Genomic DNA, 21,583 nt, shown 5'->3' on the forward strand with positions numbered 1-21,583 from the left:
TATTTTCTTAATAATTACCCGATATACCAACATCACTTCCTCCTTCCATAATAATCTCAAGTACATCTTTTTCATTTCAGAGTGTCCTGGTCAGAGGACATTTAATAAATGGTAAGCAATTCTGCTGCCATAAGAATATGGATGGAGTTAAATTTAGCGGGAAACAGAAGCTAGAGAATTAACAGCAAAGTTGAACTTGCTAGTCATAATTTTCAGTCACGCTAGCCTAAAGGGAAGGGTGACATCGTCCCCTGAAACTGTCTTGGAAGCAGCTATTCTGTTCACACAGCACCCCCCACTGGCCACTGAGGAAAGTTCACCTCCAATGCACAAATAAATTAAATTTTGACTCTGCTGGCCTACCAACTAAATCTCATTTCTCACAGGTGTGCAATTCAAGAAGATGCATGGCCTTCTTTTTCCCCACCATTCATGTTGGCTTCAGCTGAAACATGAGTACTTTAAAAGAGGAGTAATAATAGGATCATTTCAGGGCAAGGTGAATTAAATGCCTAATTCCATTCAGTCCTCCCAAAGATGTTTAATATTTGATACAAAGTAGAAGCAAGTAACATTTATTTTATAAATGAACAATAACAAAGAGTTGTTATCACTGACTTTCTTTTTCAGAAGCCTTGGCAAGCTTAAGCGGTAACTCATCACAGGCTTCAAAGCAAGTAAATGGCAGACCAGAGCTGAACTCCGTCTAACTCCAGAGGTCACACTTAATGACTACCTCATGCTTCACTCTTTACTAAATTATTAACTAAGTTTATATACATATAATTACATAATTGAATAAACCTATGTTTATTAAAATAAATTTTCAGCATTAAAAAAAAAAAAAAACACCTATTGGAAAAGTTTCAAAGCCTAACATAACAGGTGAGGTTTTAAAAAAGCTGACATAGATTTTGCTGAACTTTAACACAGCACAGGCTGTTTCCTGAGCAACTTATACAAAGGCAACTCCAAGGACATTCTAATTGCAATGGGGCCTATGCCACATGATGTCAATTACAAACAGAAGTTAAACAACAGAATGGGGCCAGTTTGGAGCCTCTAGCACAGGCTGGATGTAACCACCCTCCTCTTCCAATTAAGATGTGTTACAGATTGGGTATGGATAAGAATGTGATGGGGCTGGAGAGGAGACTTTCATTTTTGTGGACCTAAATTAAAACAGACTTTTAAAAATGTGTGTTTGTATGTGTGTGTACGTATGTGTGTATGTGTACAGGATAAGGGTGATCATATTCATCTGAGAGAGTCATTAAAGAAGATTCCAGAGGTGGGTGGAATTTATATCCTAGGTTTGGATAAGAGAATTTTCCCGCTCACATTAACAGCACTCTATTGGTAATGCCTGCCAGAGCCCAGGGTCAGGAAGGATTCTGAGTTCTACAGAGAAAGTATGCTGTGCCAATTAACGATGTCTGCCCTGGCATGGGACCTGAGAGGCACATTTACTGTGAATTTAATCAAGATTAAAACACTCCTGGGGCTGCCATATCTGTTCATTATCACAGAGGCACCTCAGAGCTACCAACCAGGAGTGAGAAGATCACACAGCAGATGGAGTTCCTGGGTGGTCTAGTGGCTAAGGATTCAGTGTGGTCACTGCCATAGTGTGGGTTCAATCCCGGGCCCCAGAAACTTTTGCATGTCACAAGTGCAGCCAAAAAAAAAAAAAAAAAAAAAATGATGGAGCAGACCTTGGAAATTTAAATCAGAAAAGAATTAGAGCTGTGAAGACAGAAGGGTCTGTGAGATTCATCCTCAGCTGTGATAACATAAGGCCATAGACGCTTTTGGGAGCCAAGATGACAGAAAGGCCACCTGGCTGAGAAACAGGAAGAAAAAAGGCAAGCGATATGGCTGAGGACCTGTACTCCATACTGGCCCAGAATTTAGCAGACTTGCTGTTTTTCTGGCTCAGCCTCATGGATTTGGGAAATATGACTATGCATAGGGCTCATTAATTTTCTTATTTCTTTCCTTCATTCCTTTGAAAAGTTTTTTAGCAAAGTCTGCTTAGAAATGCCAACCTGTCTCAGATATGCTGAAGGAAAATCAAGTTTTGGTCAGTGTTTAAATCAGAATGTAAAAGGGGGAAGAAGCGCCTCCCGGTGGTAGATTTGGAAAATTCTCAGGACAAGATTTCCCAAGTGTTCCTGGAAGCATTAACTGTTCATGACTTTCCGTGGGGGTGGCACTCTGTGGTAAAATAACCCAGGGAAGCAATTTTCAAATTATATAATATATACTCATATATAATATATTATACATATCTCTTTTTTGGCAATTCACAGTATTTATTAGCATGTTGAGTACCTAAGAAGTCCATCAGTCAAGAAATTCTAACTCTTTCTAATTCAGCGTTTACTAAATTGTTTTGAAACTTTTTTTTAAATTAATTTAAAATTTTGGGAGAGGTGATCCTTAGGGAGAAGGAAAGAACATGAGGTTCTGTTTTCCTATTCCAATATGGATACTGCCTTTCCAGAGTCTTCCCTGATAAAACCTAGAAAACTTGCATTTTAAGAGCATTCTCTGTCTCTTTCATGGCTGGCATTAGTAAAAAGCTGGGGAAACATTAAAGAATAATTTCCAGCTGGTGACAAATCATTTACATACATCAGGTCACAGGCTTCTACCGAATACACTCAAGTATTCTGAGTAGCAATACTAGAAATGATCAAACGGTGTATAGACAGATCTCTGGATAATAAATCTCTTCATAGTTAGGAGACGGGAAAACAGTGGCTCAGAGTGCTGTGGGCTCCGGAGCCATATTTTCAATGTTGGACAACCATCTCTGCCTCTCATAGCTATGTAACTTTGAGCAGCTTGCATAACCTCTCTGTTCTCATGGTCCTCATCTGTGAAATGAAAATAGGAGTATTTCCTGGTTCTCTTGCAGATTAAACGAGTTAATACATGTAAAGTTTTAAAAGAGTGCCATACAGTTGGCTAGGAATTTGTTGCTCCTGAATGTGCACTACTAAAGTCAGGAGTAGGAACTATTGTTTAAATGGAAAATAATATTTTTCCCCTTAAAAATTCTGTGCTTTTGTTTAGGTCATGAGACCATTTAGAAATGTTGGCCAACTGTCACTAACATGTATTCAGGTAATATTTTAAGCTATTAACTTTTAAAATTTGGAACACTTGGGAATTTTCCTCCTCAACATTTTTAAGTGTTTTCCTCCTTATTAAAAAGTTTTCTTTTTTAAAAATTTAAAGTATAGTTGATTTACAATGTTGTGTCAATATCTGCTGTAAAGCAAAGTGACTCAGTCATACATATGTGTACATTCTTTTTCTCATATTATCTTCCATCATGTTCTATCACAAGAGATTGGATATAATTCCCTATGATATACAGTAGGACCTCATTGCTTAACCATTCTAAATGTAATTGTTTGCATCCATTCACCCTAAACTCCCAGTCCATCCCACCCCCTTCCCCTCCCCCTCCCCTTGGCAACCACGAAGTCTGTTCTCCATGTCTGTGTGTTTCTGTTCGGTAGCTAGATTAATTTGTGCCACATTTTAGATTCCAGATATAAGTGATATCACATGGTATTTGTCTCTTTCTTTTTTCTTTTTTTTAAAGGGCCGCATGTGTGGCATATGGAAGTTCCCGGGCTTGGGGTCAAATTGGAGTTGCATCTGCCAGGCTACACCACAGCCACAGCAAGCGGGATCTGAGCCATGTTTGCAACCTATACTACAGTTCACGGCAACACCGGATCCTTACCCACTGAGTGAGGCTAGGGATCAAACCCACATCTTCATGGTTACTAGTCGGGTTAGTTACCACTGAGCCACAACGGGAACTCCTTTGTTGTTCTTACTCCACTTAGTATGAGAATCTCTAGTTGCATCTGTGTGGCTGCAAATGGGATGATTTCCTTTTTTTTTTATAGCTGATTAGTACTCCATTGTGTATATGTACCACAGCTTCTTAATCCATTCATCCTTCAATGGACATTTAGGTTGTTTCCATCTCTTGGCTATGGTGAATACCACTGCTATGAACATACAGGTGCATGTATAACATTTTTTAAAAATGCAGTAAAATTTATATAAAACAAAACTTTTAAACCATTTTTAAAGTACATTTACACTGTTGGGCAATCATCACCATAATTCAGCTCTAGAATACTTTCATCATCCCCAATGACACTATATATACACAAAATAGTAACCCACCCATTTCCCCCTCCCTCCAGCCTCTAACAACCACCTTTCTTCATCTGGTGTCTATGAACTTTATACTGTATATAAATGTGTCTGCCTTATTTCACTTAGCCTAATTTTTGTCCTATTGTGTCTGTCTCACTTCATTTAGCATATCTTCATCATTCGCCTATATTGTGCTATAAGTTAGAATTTCCTTCCTTTTTAAAGGCTGAATAATATTCCATTTTAAAGAAACTCCACACTGTCTCCCTCCATGGCTGCATCATTTTACATCCCCATCAATAGTGCAAAGGATTCCAATTTCTCCACAGACTCACAAACACTTTTATATATATAACTGCTGTGAAGTGCTACCTCAATGTGGCTTTGATGTATATTTTCCTAATGATTAGTGATGTTGCGTATTTAACATTTCTACATAATTTTCAAGCTGACTTCCATAGGAAGAGCACATATTTCAATCACTAGCACTCATCATTTGACATTGGGATTTCCATATATTGAGATTTTTCATATATATCATATATGTATAGAACTACATGAAAATCTTTATTTCATTTTATGAAAATCTTCACTTCAAAGACGTATTAAATACATTTTCGATATTTTGCGTGTGTGTGTTGTTTTTTTAGGGCCACACCCATGACACATGGAAGTTCCTAGGCTAGGGGTCGAATCAGAGCTCTAGCTGCCGGCCTAAACCACAGCCACAGCAAAGCAAGATCTGAGCTGTGTCTGTAACCTACACCACAGCTCACAGCAACACTGGAGCCTTAACTCTCTGAGTGAAGCCAGGAATCGAAACCACATCCTCATGGATACTAGTCAGATTCATTACCCCTGAGCCACAACGGGAACTCCACATTTTTGATGGTTTTAAAGTTACTCCTTGCTTTGAAAGGGGAAAAAAAGGATATGTGTGTGTCTGTTGTTAATTTGTTTTAATTTAAAAAGTGTTTACCAGTTAACTTTGAGGCATGGATAATGAGAGCTTTTAATTTTCAACATCACAAAATACTTTTACTATTTGTGCATTTTTACAAAAACTCAGGCATTAATTTTGAAACAGATTTTAAAAATAAGAAATTTTAAAAATAAGAGCCAACATTTTGTAAGATTCAGAGCCTCAGGGGAGTCTCTTTGTTTGTTTTAATCTTAACTTCTGCAGGAAATTCAGGTACCAGCAGAAACACAGCAAATTCCTCACTATTTAGTGTTCTAAATGCCAGTCAGGCTTCAAGAATCTGCTTCAAATCCTATTACTCACACCTAATGATTATCTGTTACATACCTGGGAAAATGTTTAAATTATTTGTGTTTCTTTAAAAATGCATTAATTATTTTACTTTTCTTCAAATGTATTTTAACCAGACTGTTTTAACCCAAGTCTAGAAACTACACATATTTCCAGACACCTAGAATAATTATTCTAAGAACTAAAAAACATGCAAACAAACATACTGGCTTTTAAATATGAAAAGAAAACTACCCAATCTAAAGTAATAAATATTTAACTTCATATCTACAGGAGCTAACATGTTCCCCACTTCATTACATGATGTCATAGTATTCACAGATTGCATTACTTTTAAAAATAATTTTTAGGTTTGATTTTTTTTTTACTTGGCATGAATCAACAAGAATGTATGATAAGTTCTGAAAATTTATAGCAAATAATAAAATGAATTTCTTATAACAATTTCAAAAGAAAAATTATAGTTGTTGTTTTTTATTTTATTTTATTATATGGCTGTACCCTCAGCTTATGAAGTTCAGAGACCAGGGAAAGAATCCAAGCCACAGCTGTAACCTATGCTGCAGCCAGCTCCTTTAACCCACTGGGCCTGACTGGGAAAAGAACTTGTACTTCCACAGCACCTGAGCAGCTGCAGTCAAATTCTTAACCCACTGTGCCACAGCAGGAACTCCAAAATTATAGAGTCTTTAAACAATGTACAGAGTAATAAATTATTTATTATGTGGGATACCTGTGCATTTTATTATGCTTGATACTATGTGGAGTAATTATCTAAGTGTAAAAATTCCTAGGGCTCACAAATATCTTTAAATGTCCCTCACTGTAATAATTCAAATTACAAGTCACACACATTAAAAACATCTGCTCTTTGACAGACACTGTTGAGAAGAAAAAAAAAACAACAACTAGAAATTGGGAGTAAACCTTAGCAAAGTATATTCCTAATAAAGGACTTGTATCCAGAATACACAAAAGAACTCTCAAAACTTAGGAAAGCAAACCAACTTGAGGGAAATGCACAAAAGACAGAACATGGCAAGTGAGAACATGAAAAGATGCTCAACATCATTTGTCATTAGGGAAATACAAGTTGAAACCATGGTGAGTTACTACTGCATATTTATTGAAATAGGTAAAATGGAAAAAGATTGATCATACCAAGTACTCACAGTGCAGGAGGGGATGTACAATGGTACAACCACTTTGGAAAACAGTTGGGCAATTTGTTAAAATGTTAAACATGTATCAACCATATGATCCAGGTATTCCATCTTATGAGTGTTAACCCAAAAGAAATGAAAGCATACGTCCATACAAAGACTTGTACATGAACGATCATAGTAGCAGTATTTGTAACAGTAAAAACCTACAAACAACTCATATGTCCATCAATAGTGAATAAATAAACCAATGGGGGTTTATTCATATAATGGAATACAACTCAACAATAAAAAGGAATGAGGAGTTCCCGTTGTTGCTCAGTGGTAATGAACTCGACTAGCATCCATGAGGATGCTTGTTCAATCCCTGTCTTCACTCATTGGGTAACGGTCCAGCATTGCTGTGAACTGCGGTGTAGGTCACAGATGCACCTCAGATCTGGTATTGCTGTGGCTGTGGTATAGCCCGGTGGCTACACATCCAATTTGACCCCTAGCCTGGGAATTTCCATAGGCCAAGTGTGTAGCCCTAAAAAGACAAAAAAAAAAAAAAAAAAGAATGAAATATCATACGCATTATAACACGGACGTATCTCAAAATAATTATGCTGAGTGAAAGATGCCAGACAAAAGGATTATGTACTACATGATTTCACTTATATGAAATTATAGGAAATGCAAAATATTGCAAAATGACAGAAACAACATCAGTGGTTGTTGGGGCAAGACAGGCGCTGGGTGGGGTAGGAAGGTGGAATTACAAAGGAGTATGGAAATTTTCATTATCTTGATTAAAGTGATGGTTTCATGGGTATATGTGTAGGTCAAAACATCAAGTTGTACACTTAATTTTTAAATTTTTAATTTTGGGGGCTTCTTAGTTCTGATCTGTTCCTTTATTTTATTGCCTAAGTGGTGCTGAACATTCAGGACAAAGCAAGACAGTTGTAGTTATCTGATAATCCTCTGTCTTAATTATATTTGAAAGTATCTTGTCCATTTCATCATTCTACCATCTTTCCATCTCTCTTTGGTTTATTGAGATAGAACTGGTATACAGCTCTGGGTAAGTTTAAGATGTGGTGCACAATGACTTGACATACATATACTGGGAAATAATTACCAAATGAGATTAGGTAAGATCCATCTCCTCATACAGTTACAAAAAATACTTTCTCAAATTTTACACTTTAAATATATGCAGTTTATTATAGGTCAGTTATACCTTAATAAAGTGATTAAGAAAAGGCCTTAAAACCATGGACTTGGAGAATAGACTGTGGTTGCCTGGGGGGCGGGGGGGAGGGAATCGGAGCCTGGGGTTAACGATGAAAACTATTGCTCTTGGAATGTATTTACGATGAGATCCTGCTGTGTAGCACTGAGAACTATGTCTAGATACTTACATCGCAACATGACAATGGGCAGAAAAATTATGTATACATGATGTATAACTTGGTCCCCATGCTGTACGGTAGAAAAAATAAATAAATAAAATTTTAAAAAGAAAGGAAGGGTCTTAATGATAACAATTCAATACCACACCGGCATATAAAGAAAAATAAATACTCTTTCATCTGATGTCATCCATCAGAGAATCTCTTTGAGGTAACAAACATTAGTAGCCTGGTAAGTGCCTCCTTCCATATTTTCTCTTTACTGACACCAATTTATGATCCCATTATAGGGTTTAAACTTTTGATACAATGGGTGACCCATTAAAGTGGTATTTTCTGCAACAATTTATTAAGGTTTTTAAAAATCTCTTAGTCTGCATAAAAACTTTCAGGTGTTCTGAGCTTGAGGATCTTTTTTTTTTTTTTTTTTTTTTTTTTTTTTAAATAGCCAACATGCCTTAAATATCAAAGAAAGGGATGTAAAACTACAAATAGAAGCATCTTGCTTTACAGTAAATTACTAGATAGAAGAGTCAGTCCTCATTGAGGGAACAGAAGACCAAATTCTTTCTAAATTTGAGAGCCTGTTTTTCTACAAGATGTAATTTAATCTCGGGAAGGAAAACCATTCCGTGTTTTAAACCATAATTAAACTCTCACCCTAGGTTAAACATTGCACAGGGATATTAGATGCAAGCAAGTTCAACTGCAAACAGACCTTTAGGATTGTTTCAGTTATATAAGCTAGAAAATTGTACCAACTCCAAGGTTTTACCACAGGTCGGGTCGACTTTTAAAAAACCCTTCAATTAAAGAAATTACAAAATAGATGCTTACTGTGAAAAATGCCAAAAATAGAACAGTACACAGGACAAAATTTTCTTCTGTTCTTCCTTGAATTCCATCTGTTAGACATAACCACCCTCAACAATCCGAACACGTCTTTCCAGACTAGATGGTGTGCGTGGGCACACATGCATGCATGTGTTTTCCTCTTTTTATTTTTTGTCTGTTCATTTGCTCCTTCTTTAAAGTTTTTTAAAATTGTGGCACAATATCTATGGCATAAAACCTGCCATTTCAATCAGTTTTAAGTGTACAATTCAGTGGCATTAATGACATTCACACCGTTGTGTGATAATCACCACTACCTTTTCATCACTCCAAACAGGACCCGTGAATCATTCACTTCCCATCTTTCCCTCACCCCAGCTCCACGTAATCACCAATCTACCTCCTATCTCTATGAATTTGCTATTCTTCATGTTTCATATAAGTGGAATCATTCAATATTTGTCCCTTTGCGTCACACAGCATAATGTTTACAAGGTTTATCCATGTTTTAGCATGCATTAGAACTTCATCCTTTTTAATGGCTACATGATATTCCATTGTATACCAAATTTTGCTTATCCATTCATCTGCTGATGGACACTTTGGTTGTGGTCATTTGCTTTTAACAAACAAGATTAGAGTATACACAATTTTAGCAGCTTTTTTCCCCATTTTACTTAATACATTTTAGATATCTACCCTAACACTTTTTAAAAGCCACATCATTCTAGTAGATGGAAGTACCATTATTTCTTTACTACCCTCTATTAATAGACATATAAACTGCTGCCATACTTTTGCTATAAAATAGTGCTAGAGTGGACATACTTGTACCTACATCATTTTGTATTTGTACCAGTTTGGAAGATGAACTCCCAGAAGTTCTATTATTTGGTCAATAGAAATGTGCATTTAACAATTTGATAGAAACTGCCAACTTAGCTGCCAAAAATATCACCCCTACTGACATTCTCATCAACAGTGATAAGAGCCTTTTTGTCCACATCTTTCCCACAAGGAGTATTTGGAATTTCTTTCATCCTTGCCAGTCTGACAGGTGATGAGTTTGCTTATTTAAAGAATGCATAACGTGGAGTTCCCTGGTGGCTCAGTGGGTCTAGGATCTGGCATTGTCACTGCTGTAGCTTGGGGTCACTGCTATGGCGCGGGTTTGATCCCTTGCGGGGGAACTTTGGTACATTGCAGGTGTGGCCAATAAATAAATAAATAACTAAATTAAGTATGTACAAGAAAGGACGTACGGGTGTGTCATGAGTGCAGAGGGCACTCGGAGGTGAAGTATGAGGATGTCAAGATCCTCCAGATAAAGGCAGAGAATGGGATTCCAGTACCAGAAGGGGTACGACTTTTTTCTATAATCAGGGCTGATATTTAGTAGGAATACACACATGCGCCTGCATTCGATGTTTAAATACTGACAATTCCTCCACAATGGCTGGCAATAGATCACTATCCTGAGTCCCATCTCTGAATCCTACCCACCTCCCCACAATCCAGCAACTGAGGGTTAACACCCTGCCCAGCACTACAGCCAATGCCTGTTCCAACTGACCTTTATTTTTGCTGACTGGTTGTTAAGGATTAGAATATTGATCCTGCCTACATGAGTCTAATTTTTTGAGACCCACTGATTCCATCCTCACTCTCTTTCTGAACCAATAACACAAAGCAATTCTCTATTTCATTGATGAGACCTGTGTTCCTGAGGGCAGGGAGCCTGTTTCTCTCATTCGTTCTTTCACTCTCCAAATGTTTTTATAGCACTTCCAATACTGCAGTTTCTGGGCCTGGAACCCAGAATATAACTGTGAAAAGGCAAACACCACCCCAGGCCTCACAGAACTTATCCACTTTTTAACTTACAAGTGAAAAAAAGCAAGTGAAAAATAAGGAAAGAGCAAAATAAAGACAGTAATTCCTGGTAATGATGAGTGCTACAAAGGAAACAGGCTCTTAAGGTGAGGTAATGAATGATTAACCTCGGCCCTCATGGAATAACTCTGCCTCTTCCCTTATACCAACTTAAATCACCACATTTATCATCAGTTAAACTGGCAAGGATGAAAAACAATTTGAACGCTCTTTGTGGCAAGAATACGGACCAAAAAAAGTTCTCACAGTCAGTGTGGATGACAAAGTCAGTACAAATGATATCTTTGGAAGACAACATCACAAAGGGACCTTTCTGAGCAGAGAAGACAGAGAAACTCCAATCTGAGATTGAAGGAAAAGGCCAGGAGTCATGTGCTGAGAGAGAGAGCGCCCCCTCAGGTTGCATTGGGGAGTGTGTGCAAAGGCTTCAAGTGGAAAAGAGCTGGTGTGATTTAGAGGGTCAGGAAGGAGGTAAGAGTGCGCATGAAGAACTAAGGGGTGAGGCTTGGGAGAACAGGTAGCACCAGGTCACACCAAGCCTTATAGGTTACAGCAAACAGCCTGAGCTGAGTCAATTTGTGATGTAAAAAGATCCTACATCATTTAAGCCTATATTCTCCAATATTCTCAAAGTTCCTAAATTAGTAAAAATTTGAGAAATGACCTCAACTTCCCTGTAACTTCCTTGTATCTCTGCCTGCTGCCTGGGCAGTTCCAACGAGAGACTCTCACAGAGGGCAAATATGCCCAAGGTTAGACATATCACCCTCCACTTCCATGACGTCTTTGGGGTTTTTCCACACCTCTACCTGCCCCAAAGCAAACAACCGAAATGTCCACCCCAAAGTACATGTTACTCAATGAAAAGAAATCAGCTAATAATTATTAAACTCTCTTTACATACTGGACCTTTGTCCAAGTGCTATGCATATATTAACTCAGTTCATCTACTCATCCTCCTCTACTCAAGGACAATGAGGCAAAGAAAGATTAATGATTTTCATCACAGTCCATGTCCTTGATGGCCACACACTAGTCTTTTCCAGCAGTGGCTAGCACACAGGAAGTGTAGTCCCGCCATTTACTTCACAAGAGAAAGCATCATGAGAAAACTGGGAAAATGCTGTTTTTAACTGATATACATTCTACTAATGCACAATTCTTTTTTTTTTTTTTTTTTTTTTTTTTTTTTTTTGCCATTTCTTGGGCTGCTCTCACGGCATATGGAGGTTCCCAGGCTAGGGGTCGAATCGGAGCTGTAGCCACAGGCCTATGCCAGAGCCACAGCAACGCGGGATCCAAGCTGCGTCTGCAACCTACACCACAGCTCAGGGTAACGCCGGATTGTTAACCCACTGAGCAAGGGCAGGGACCGAACCTGCAACCTCGTGGTTCCTAGTCAGATTCGTTAACCACTGCGCCACGACGGGAACTCCACAATTCTTATTTTTTACATATTTACACCAATACCCCTCAAATCACCTTTGCCTATCAAATATGAATCACTGAGGTCAGCAAATGCAGAAAAATCTTGAGTGATCATATGGGAGTGCTACCTACACACTGCATTTGGTTTCTATTGCACTGTTATTGTTATGGCAAGGCCATAGCAACCACTGGAATATTTCATTTTCCCCCTTACTGTATTCTAAAGAGCAATAACAATGGAAACAAATCCCAAAGCATTGATATAAAAGATATATCTTTACTACAACTAAACAAGGGAAGAAAATCCTTGCATGTATAAAAATAATCATTTAGCATTGCTCAGTTGTCCACTGAACTTAAGCTGGTCAAATGTTCAACTGCAAATAAAAAAATTTTTACAAACATGCAAATAAAATGTTGGAGATATACTGTAGGAAATGTGTCTATGGCAAAGAAGAGTTAGAGCATTGTTATTTTTGGTTTGTTTGTTTTTATTTCTGAGAACCCCTTTGTAAAACGTAATTGATTATTTAACTTTTGGGTACTTAGCTTTTATGGGAGAGTAAGGGACCAACTGTATTTACTGATTTTCTTCCTCATTGCTCATAACATAAATGTTTTGATCATATCATATATATCATATCCTATCCCCACTTGACAAGCCAACTCTACTCTCACACAAACATGCATAAACTTACTTTCCTGTTCTAATGTATCAGAGCTCAGCATTTGCAGAGACATCCACTTACCTTGAACTAGTAAGTACTGTCTTGCCTTCCTTTTGTTTTCACTGTAATAACTTTTGGATTCTGTTTGCCAGGCACAGATGTCATCTTTTTCCTTCACACATTCTTTCCTCTGGATTTCTTGTTAAAACCTGTAACACGGAAGGGAGGATGTTCCTTGATTTCTGTAGGCACATAGGAAAGCACTAGAAACCTCAAATTAAGGAAAGAACTAGAAACCTCAAATTAGTGACACTTCTAATTTATTTCTAGTTCTCCCTGGTTGGCTAGTGTAATCACAGTTTTTGAAATTCACCTAATTAGATGAGATTTAGAATAGATCTGTCTCAAAATACAAATAAAAAGAGGCTAACCTCCTTAATAATCAAAGATTTGATACTGATTTGGCTTCTTATGTAAGGCATTTCCTTGAATATCAACTGTTAGGTTTCTTTCTCTGTAGGAGATTGTGAGGCACTAAAAGTTACCTACAGTCAGTTGTAAAATCAGGGCTGTCAGAGCAGAAGAACTCAATAAAACACCACCTCAGAATGTGTGTTTCAGAATTACTGAAACCAGAATGGCTCTTCGGAATCTTATTTTTAATAGATGTGGAGAGAATGAAGCATATGTCACGAATACTGATGAAATTTAGTGTGTGTGTATTGCACCATAAGACACATTCATCTATATGTATTTGTCATTCTCTCTATAGCAGAAAAGGAAATAGCTTTTTCTCAGAAACTCTCCTTAGGTCAGAAAACACACTTCTCCTTTGTCAGCTGTGGGTTCAAACTGTTTCACACACAGCAGGACAAGAAAAGGAGGGTAGAGGCGGCAGATGTGTGTTCATTGTTCTGCCTTGTGGTTAAAAGAAACTCTACAGCTGCACCATCACCAATATAGTCCCATCCCATGCCATCTGATCCTTGCCTCTTAGAGGTGGATGCAGGTGTGAGGTAGAAGACGACAGCAGGAAGCAAAAAGCACTTGGTATGATTCCTTCACAAGCACCTTTGCCCCCTCGATCCTTACTGCTGCCAGATGACAAATCCATTGTTTCTAACAGGAACTCTTAACAGAGAAAGACAAACCTGAATCCATATTGGATCTATCCCGTTAGATCTAACCCTTGTGCTCTGTTGCTTGTGCTTAGTCAGGCTGGCTCTGCTTCTTTTGCAAAAGAATGTTGTCCTGGAATTCCCTTGTGGTGCAGCAGGTTAAAGATCTGGCATTATCACTGCAGTGCCTTGGGTCACTGCTGTGGCAGGGGTTTGATCCCTGGCCCAGGAACTTCCACATGCCTCAGGTGTGGCCAAAGAAACTAACTAAAAATATCACCTGTAGCCTAAAATCCCAAGGCTCTGACCTTCAAAGATATAACACTTTTCAATTCGTAAAGAGATAAAAAGTTACAGAACAAAGAATAACGTTTGTGGTGAGGCTTATAGGAACATTCTGACTAGATCTATGCAGACGGCTGCAAGAGCAAAAGACTGTGACACCAAGAAGTTTGTAACAGCCAATCACACTCCCTCCCCTGTTCGTATAAAAAAAGCCTGAATTCTGATGCAGGTAAGATGGTTCTTTGGGACCCTAGTCCACGATCTTCTCCAACCGCTGGCTTCCTGAATAAAGTCCCTATTCCTTGCCCCCACAGCTTGTCTTTTGACTGACTTACTAATCTGTCATGCAGTGAGAAGTATGAGTTCGGACTCAGGTATGGAACTATATGTTCCAAAAACACATTTACAATGAGAGCATGGTGTAGGTTGGGACTTTCTTATAGGCAATATTTTTCAGCATCCTTTTAGGAAGAAAATAGCTCTTCAAGCTAATTAGAGGCTAATTTTATGTTAGGTGTTTAAAATTAAACATTAAAATGCTAACTACATTATGGTGTTCCCATTATAGCTCAAAGGGTTAAAAACATGACTAGTCTCTGTGAGGATGCAGGTTCTATCCCTGGCCTCACTCAGTGGGTTAAGGATCTGGTGTTGCCACAAGCTGCAGCATAGGTTGCAAATGTAGCCAGCATTGCTGTGGCTGTGGCAATAGGCCTGCAGCTGCAGCTTTGATTTGACCCCTAGCCTTGGAACTTCCATATGCCTCGGGTACAACTGTGAAAAGAAAAAAAAATGCTAACTGCATTAAATCTAAACAGTGAATTCTAATGTTGATAGAGTATAGTCATGGGATGGGGTAATGGTTTGGGTCACGTTAAGTCTGGATGAAGATCTCTTACACCCAGTCATCCCCTTGGTCCCCGTGACTTTTAGGTAAAATATTGGGCTTAGAAAGAATATACTAGAGATACATTGCAGTCCAAGCCCCTACTTTATAGATTAGATAAACGAGCCTCAGAGAGAGAGAAAGTGATTTGCAAAAGACTGTACACAGGGAATGACTTAGTTTATTTTCTGCTTTATTGAATCTCTCCACAACTGTCATGGGTCCACCAGGTAACAAAAGTTCCTTGAGGGGTTAAGCCTTATAAATAATGATTTAATAAGCGGCATTCAGCATCACGTTTGAGGAATTAGTTAAGTCCTTTACCTCTTTTAGTCTTTACTTCTTTTGCAAAGCTTATGTCTGCTCAGATCACAAGGACATAAAAAAGAGAACTGAAGAGGCAGGTTCTGCTTGCCTAGAAAACTACCAATACTGACTGCCCACCATAAGCCATAGCTGAGCACATCACTTACATTGCTCCTAAGGCATTAGAAACTCTGCATATAATATTGGCATTATTATATCATTAAGATGAGGAAATGGTATCAGGGAAATGTGATACCTTGTCTGAGGTTACACAAAGCTAGTAAGTTCTCTGACTACATGGTCCCAGGCTCACTGACGTCCAGTCTATGAAAACAGCACTGTAAGTCAAGGAAATGTGCACCTATTTGAAAATCCCATAGCCCAGGAACAGACACAGAATACAAAGTATTTGGAAGGAGAATTAAGAAAGGAAGAGGGGAAAGCTGAGCTAAGAGCATTATGGCAATACATTCTACAATGACTCTTTTTTCTTTTTTTTTGTCTTTTTGCAATTTCTTGGGTCAATACCGTGGCATTTGTAGGTTCCCAGGCTAGGGGTCAAATCGGAGCTGTAGCCGCCGGCCTATGCCACAGCCACAACACAGGATCCAAGCCGTGTCTGTAACCTACACCACAGCTCACGGCAACGCCAGATCCTTAACCCACTGAGCAAGGCCAGGGATCAAACCCACACCTCATGGTTCCTAGTTGGATTCGCTAACCACTGAGCCACGACGGGAACTCCTACAATGACTCTTAACATGCATGATGGATGTGTTTTAAGATCTTCATACATATCAAATGTGTAAATGCAATTAGTGTATATCATATAAGTTCACCCATAAAATCTAGTGAAAGACACTTGTGACATTAGGTACCTGATGAGAAGCAAAGAAGTGCATAGTCTCAACGACTTAGGATGGATGAGTTACAATCACCCCATATATTACTTTGTTAAACCTGCCATAAACAACAAAATACTACAGACAGGGTGCCTTAAACATGGAAATTTATTTTTCTCACAGTTCTGGAGGCTGCAAGTTGAAGATCAAGGTGCTGGCATGTCCATTTCTCCTAAAGCCTCTCTCCTAGGCGTGCAGATGGCTACACTCTTGCTGCCTCTTCACATGGTCTTTTCTCTGTACCTGCACATCCCTGATGTCTCCTTCCATGTCCAAATCTCCTCTTCTTGTAAGGACACAGGTCAGATTGGATTGGGGCCTACCCTACCAGCCTCTTTAATTTAATCACCCCCTCAGAGGCCCTTATCTCTCTGTATAGTCACAGTCTGAGGTGCTAGGGGTTAGAACTTCAGTATAAGAATTCTGGGGAAGCCACAATTCAGCGCATCGCACCCACTAAGTAATTAGTGCTGGTGCCACAGCAATGAGCATCCAGACATTAGAAAAGTGACAACTTGCTACATGTCATTCACCTTGAGTGTCATTCATGAAGAGATGAAGCCCTCTATTGAATTCAGGAATTCAAGTCTCCAGGGTTGGGTTTTGTGTGTGTGTGTGTGTGTGTGTGTGTGTTTTAAAGGCAAGAATGGCCATCATGACATAAATATAAGTCATGATGGTCTAAGCCAGAGGTCAGAAGACTACTGCCTAGAAACCAGATCTAGCCTGCTCAGGCCTGATTATGTAAATAAAGTTTTATGGACACAGCCACATTCATTCATTTATGGATTGTCTATGGTTGCTATGAAACGACAACTGCACAGCTGAATCATCATGACAGACACAAGGCTAAAAGTATTTACTATCTGGCCCTTCACAGAGACAGCTTGCCAACTCCTGATTTAAACTATGTCAGTCAGGTTTCTTTACTGTAGGATTCTCAGAGTCTTGAAAATATATATGTATTTTCAAACATCAAGGGGGGATATATGTAGTAAAAGTGCATCTTACATAGCAGTTGTTTCTAAAGACACCTCAAAATGAAAACTGTGTGTGGTAAAAATTAACACTGAAAATCCCTTAAGAAAATCCTTAAGCAAAGTAACACCCACCATCCCAGGGCATCATCAATATGGTCAGTTTTTTCTCCAAAGTTGTAATAGATAAAATTTTCTTTCAGCATCATATGAAAGCACTGGCTTTATTTATGGGCTATTTGTATGAAAAGATGAATATCTTTAAATAAAAGAACTGGACTTCCCATTGTGGCTCAGTGGAAACGAACCCGACTAGTATGCATGAGGATTCAGGTTCAATCCCTGGCATTGCTCAATGGGTTAAGGATCCAGCATTGCTGTGAGCTGTGGTGCAGGTTACAGACACGGCTCAGATCCCTCATTGCTGCGGCTGTGGCCTAGGCTGGCAGCTGCAGCTCAGATTCAGTCCCTAACTTGGGAACTATCATATGCCTGAGGTGTGGCCCTAAAAAGAAAAAAAAAAGTACTCGAATGATTGGCTTGTAGGATATGCACAAGTTTGACTTAATTTCTAATAAATTATTTTCTAAAATGGTTTTACCAGCTTAGAAGTATCTTAGAACAATGAAAGCTCCACTCTCCCACTCATCTCATTTTTATGCCTAAGAAAAAACCATTAATAGTTACTCTGCATGGAAGGAGTCAGACACTTTTTATCCATTTACAAACATCTACCTATCTACCGATCTATCTACCTATCTATCCATAATAGGTTAGACAATTTGAATGAATAAATATAACTACTTTTACCCCTACTGACAAACTATAATTTTTCAATGGATTTGAATTTAAGAAGTGAGATTCCCAGTTCCAACCCTAGAGGCTGTGATTCCACAAACCTGGGTGGGGGCACAGGAGTCTTCATTCTCAACTCACACCCTTAATAATTCTGATGCAGGTGGTCCCCAAACACCCTTCGGGAAACACTCACCTAGGTCAAGGCAATTTAATGTCATCCTTATTTAAAAACCACAAAGGGGGAGTTCCTGTCGTGGCTCAGCGGAAACGAATCCGACTAGGAACCATGAGGTTGCGGGTTTGATTCCTGGCCTAGCTCACTGGGTTAAGGATCCGGCATTGCCCTGAGTTGCGGTGTAGGTCGCAGATGCGGCTCGGATGTAGTGTTGCTGTGGCTCTGGTGTAGGCCGACAGCTATAGCTCTGATTCGACCCATAGCCTGGGAACCTGCATATGCTGCATGTGCGGACCTAAAAAGCAGAAACAAAAAATCAAACAAACCAACCAACAAAAACCCACAAAGGAAGGGACACAAAGAAGAAAAGATCATGCAACCTCCTGAGCACCAGGGGGCAGATGGAGCCACATGTCGGCTTAAGGTCAAGATATATCACAGGCCCTTTACTCAAGGAGAGGGTGTAGAAGACCCTTGTGCCTCTGCTGAGACCCCAAGAGTCTCATGAAGTACTTATGAAGCCATTAAAACAATCAGGGAAGCAGCTCAAAACTGTTAGGAAGGAAACCTGGGTTCTAGATTCTGCTGTCCTGGGCCTCAGTTGCTTCATATGCAAAACAAGAAGTTGCAGATAACTGATCAAGGCCCTTCTGGCTCTTGTATTTTAGGAGAAGCATTAACATTGCATGAATTTCTTTTTTTAAATTTTTTAATTACACCTGACTTACAATGTTCTGTCAATTTCTGCTAAACAGCAAAGCGACCCAGTTATATATATATATATATATACACATTCTTTTTTTCACATTATCCTCCATCATGTTCCATCACAATTGATGAGATATAGTTCCCTGGGCTAAACAGCAGAATCTCACTGCTTATCCACTCCAGATGAACTAGTTTGCATCTATTAACTCCAAACTTCTGGTCCCTCTCCTTCCCTCCCCCTCCCTCCTGGCAACCACAAGTCTTTTTTCTGTATGGATTTCTTTGTGATTAGGCTTTGGATGATTTTCATTTTGTATATTCCAATTTTTTTTTTTTTTAGAATGAGCTTATATTTTAAATGGAAAATAAAATAATGCAAAACATTTTAAAAGATAACATTTCTTATTGTTACTCAAACGTGATTTTCATAAGCTAAGGAGCTTACTCAGGGGCTAAGCTTATTACTCTCCTCTCCATGAATATAGAAAATGAGATCTCAACACAGGCTTAACCAACAGATTGTTTAAAACAAATTTAAAATTTGCTTTTAATAGGCAAAATTGGATCTATGACTCTATATGAGATGGAAAACATGGAAATGAACAGCCCCAAGATCCAGTCTCAGCCAAAATCTCACACCACATAGAGAAATTAGCAATACTTACATATTTAATAATACCTTGTAATTTTTTTAGACTTCTGGGTTTCAAAATTTCTGACAAAGTACTTCCCAAGCCATAATTAACAAAAACAGGCAACCTTCCCAAAAGTCTCCCAGAGTAAAAGTAAATTTTTCAGAACCCTCCCCCTGCAGTGAGCATGTTGTGAACAGTGACACACCAGCAACAAACAACAGAAGCCAGAGAGGGTTTGGATCTTGCCCTGAACTGGTGTCTGCAGAAAAAGGCTTCAACAAAAGAAGGTTGTGATTAGAAGATCATGACATTTCCAGCACCCGCTTATTAGAATGTCTAGAGGATCACAGAGAGAGCTGATATGGTCTTTACAACCAGAGTTCCCATCACAGAATATTTACAAACACGAACTTCTGTTCCAATCTTTGGAGCCATTTAGTCACTGCTTATCTAAGGGTGGACAAAAAATGCAAACATCCCAGCCAATCAGGCCAGGTGGTCTCCTAAGAAAGACTCCCATCACTTCTGTATTGTTCAGCCCATAAAGCTATGAATTCTTTTTTTTCATCACCCCATTTCCCATTCATCAAATCCTAGCAGCTCTCCCTTCCATTTGTTCTTCTCTCCTTACTTCCAATGCCATTCCTAGTCCAAGCCTCCACGATCTTCCCCTTAGCCTGCTTCCACAGCCTTCTTGCCAACTTCCCCTCTTTTTTGGGGGGGCGGGGCCACACCTGCAACATAGGGAAGTCCCCAGGCTACTGGTCAAGCCTACACCACAGCCACAGCAGCAGCAGATCTGAGCCTCATCTGTGACCCACACACAGCTTAGGGCAACACCAGATCCTTAACCCACTGAGAGAGGCCAGGGATTGAACCTGCATCCTCACGATCACTAGTTGGCTTCTTAACTTGCTGAGCCACAATGTGAACTCTTCCTCTCTTAACCTCTGAGTCAATCCCTTCTTCATAAGGTGGCCATATTTGTGTATCAGTTCATTTCTCTCTTTGCTTAAAACTCTTCATTGTCTTCTAATTTTCACAGAATAAAATGTAAACCCCATCCCCCTTCACCTCTCAAAACAAACCTCACAGCATGACAATCATCCCTGCACCCTGGGCACTTCTCAGAGTGGCCTCCTTTTTCCTTCCTTCCTTTGCCAAGCTCATTCTCACTTACTGTCCCCACTGCTTACTTAGATCACTGTTTCTCCAGATTGTCTTAGAAATGGCTCCATCCACTCATTCCCACTTAACCCACAGTGCCTTCCCTGACCACTGTATCCTAAATAGTATCAACCTGAATGTATGTTATCTCTACCCCTGTTTATGCCCTGTATGGTCCTGAAATTATATTGTTTGATTGCTGGTTTCCTCCCCCAATAAGCAAGAATGTAAGCTCTATGAGGAGGAAGATCTTGCTCACACAGTACTAAAGCCCCAGGGCCCAGGACAATGCACACAGTAGACAGTGACTGTTCACTTTGACACAATTTTTCAATGCTCCCTGTCCTTTCAGAATCAAAACTCAATTCCTTGCCCAGATGACAAGTGGTTAATTTGCAGAAGAGACATCTCTCCTTCTGTGAATATCTTCATTGCCACTTCGCAACTAGGCTAGTCTCTCACACAGCACATTGCCCTGGAAACAGAAGATTCTTCAAAGATGTCAAAGGAAACTTAAACTTAGGTGACAAGCTAAGATGACTCGTTCAGTGTGTCTTGACTTAGGGGAGCAGATGTGTAGGTTGTCAATGACGGGCTCAGAGTCTGAGTGGGTGGATCGGTATGTCATATCTACTGAGACAGGCAGGTATTTTTAAAGTGCTAAGGAAATGTGCTAGGATTCTCTGTGCTTCAGTCCGGAGTTCAAAATGGGGAGAGTTCATTTGGGGCACAGATAAGAGGATCAATGACCTGAAACTTTAAATGGGCCTCATTGCAAG

General features: G+C 39.3%; 1 protein-coding gene and 1 long non-coding RNA gene across 11 annotated transcripts in view; one reads left to right on the top strand and one right to left on the bottom strand.

Annotated features, from left to right (window-relative positions):
* FRMD4B (FERM domain containing 4B) overlaps positions 1-21,583 on the bottom strand; it is a 376,886-nt gene that overhangs the window by 246,581 nt on the left and 108,722 nt on the right. For 6 of the 10 annotated variants that reach the window (XM_084988979.1, XM_084988977.1, XM_021069209.2 and 3 more), the window contains exon 2: positions 12,929-13,056. The exons of 3 other annotated variants lie outside the window; for them this stretch is intronic. The gene's annotated coding sequence lies outside the window, so the exon portion shown is untranslated. Of the gene's footprint in view, positions 1-12,877; positions 13,057-21,583 lie in introns of all 10 variants that reach the window. One more of the 10 variants, XM_084988967.1, reaches the window with a different exon arrangement.
* Positions 8,436-21,583, top strand: part of LOC146397381 (uncharacterized) — an 84,036-nt gene continuing 70,888 nt past the window's right edge. The window contains exon 1 of the long non-coding RNA XR_014823518.1: positions 8,436-11,995. This is a non-coding gene — a long non-coding RNA (uncharacterized LOC146397381). The remainder of the gene's footprint in view (positions 11,996-21,583) is intronic.

Source organism: Sus scrofa, chromosome 13, assembly GCF_054392235.1.
Source record: "Sus scrofa isolate SSC_HxYL_T2T_F1_AM1 chromosome 13, Sscrofa_HxYL_maternal_Yorkshire_Landrace_v2.0, whole genome shotgun sequence".
Classification (NCBI taxonomy): domain Eukaryota; kingdom Metazoa; phylum Chordata; class Mammalia; order Artiodactyla; family Suidae; genus Sus; species Sus scrofa.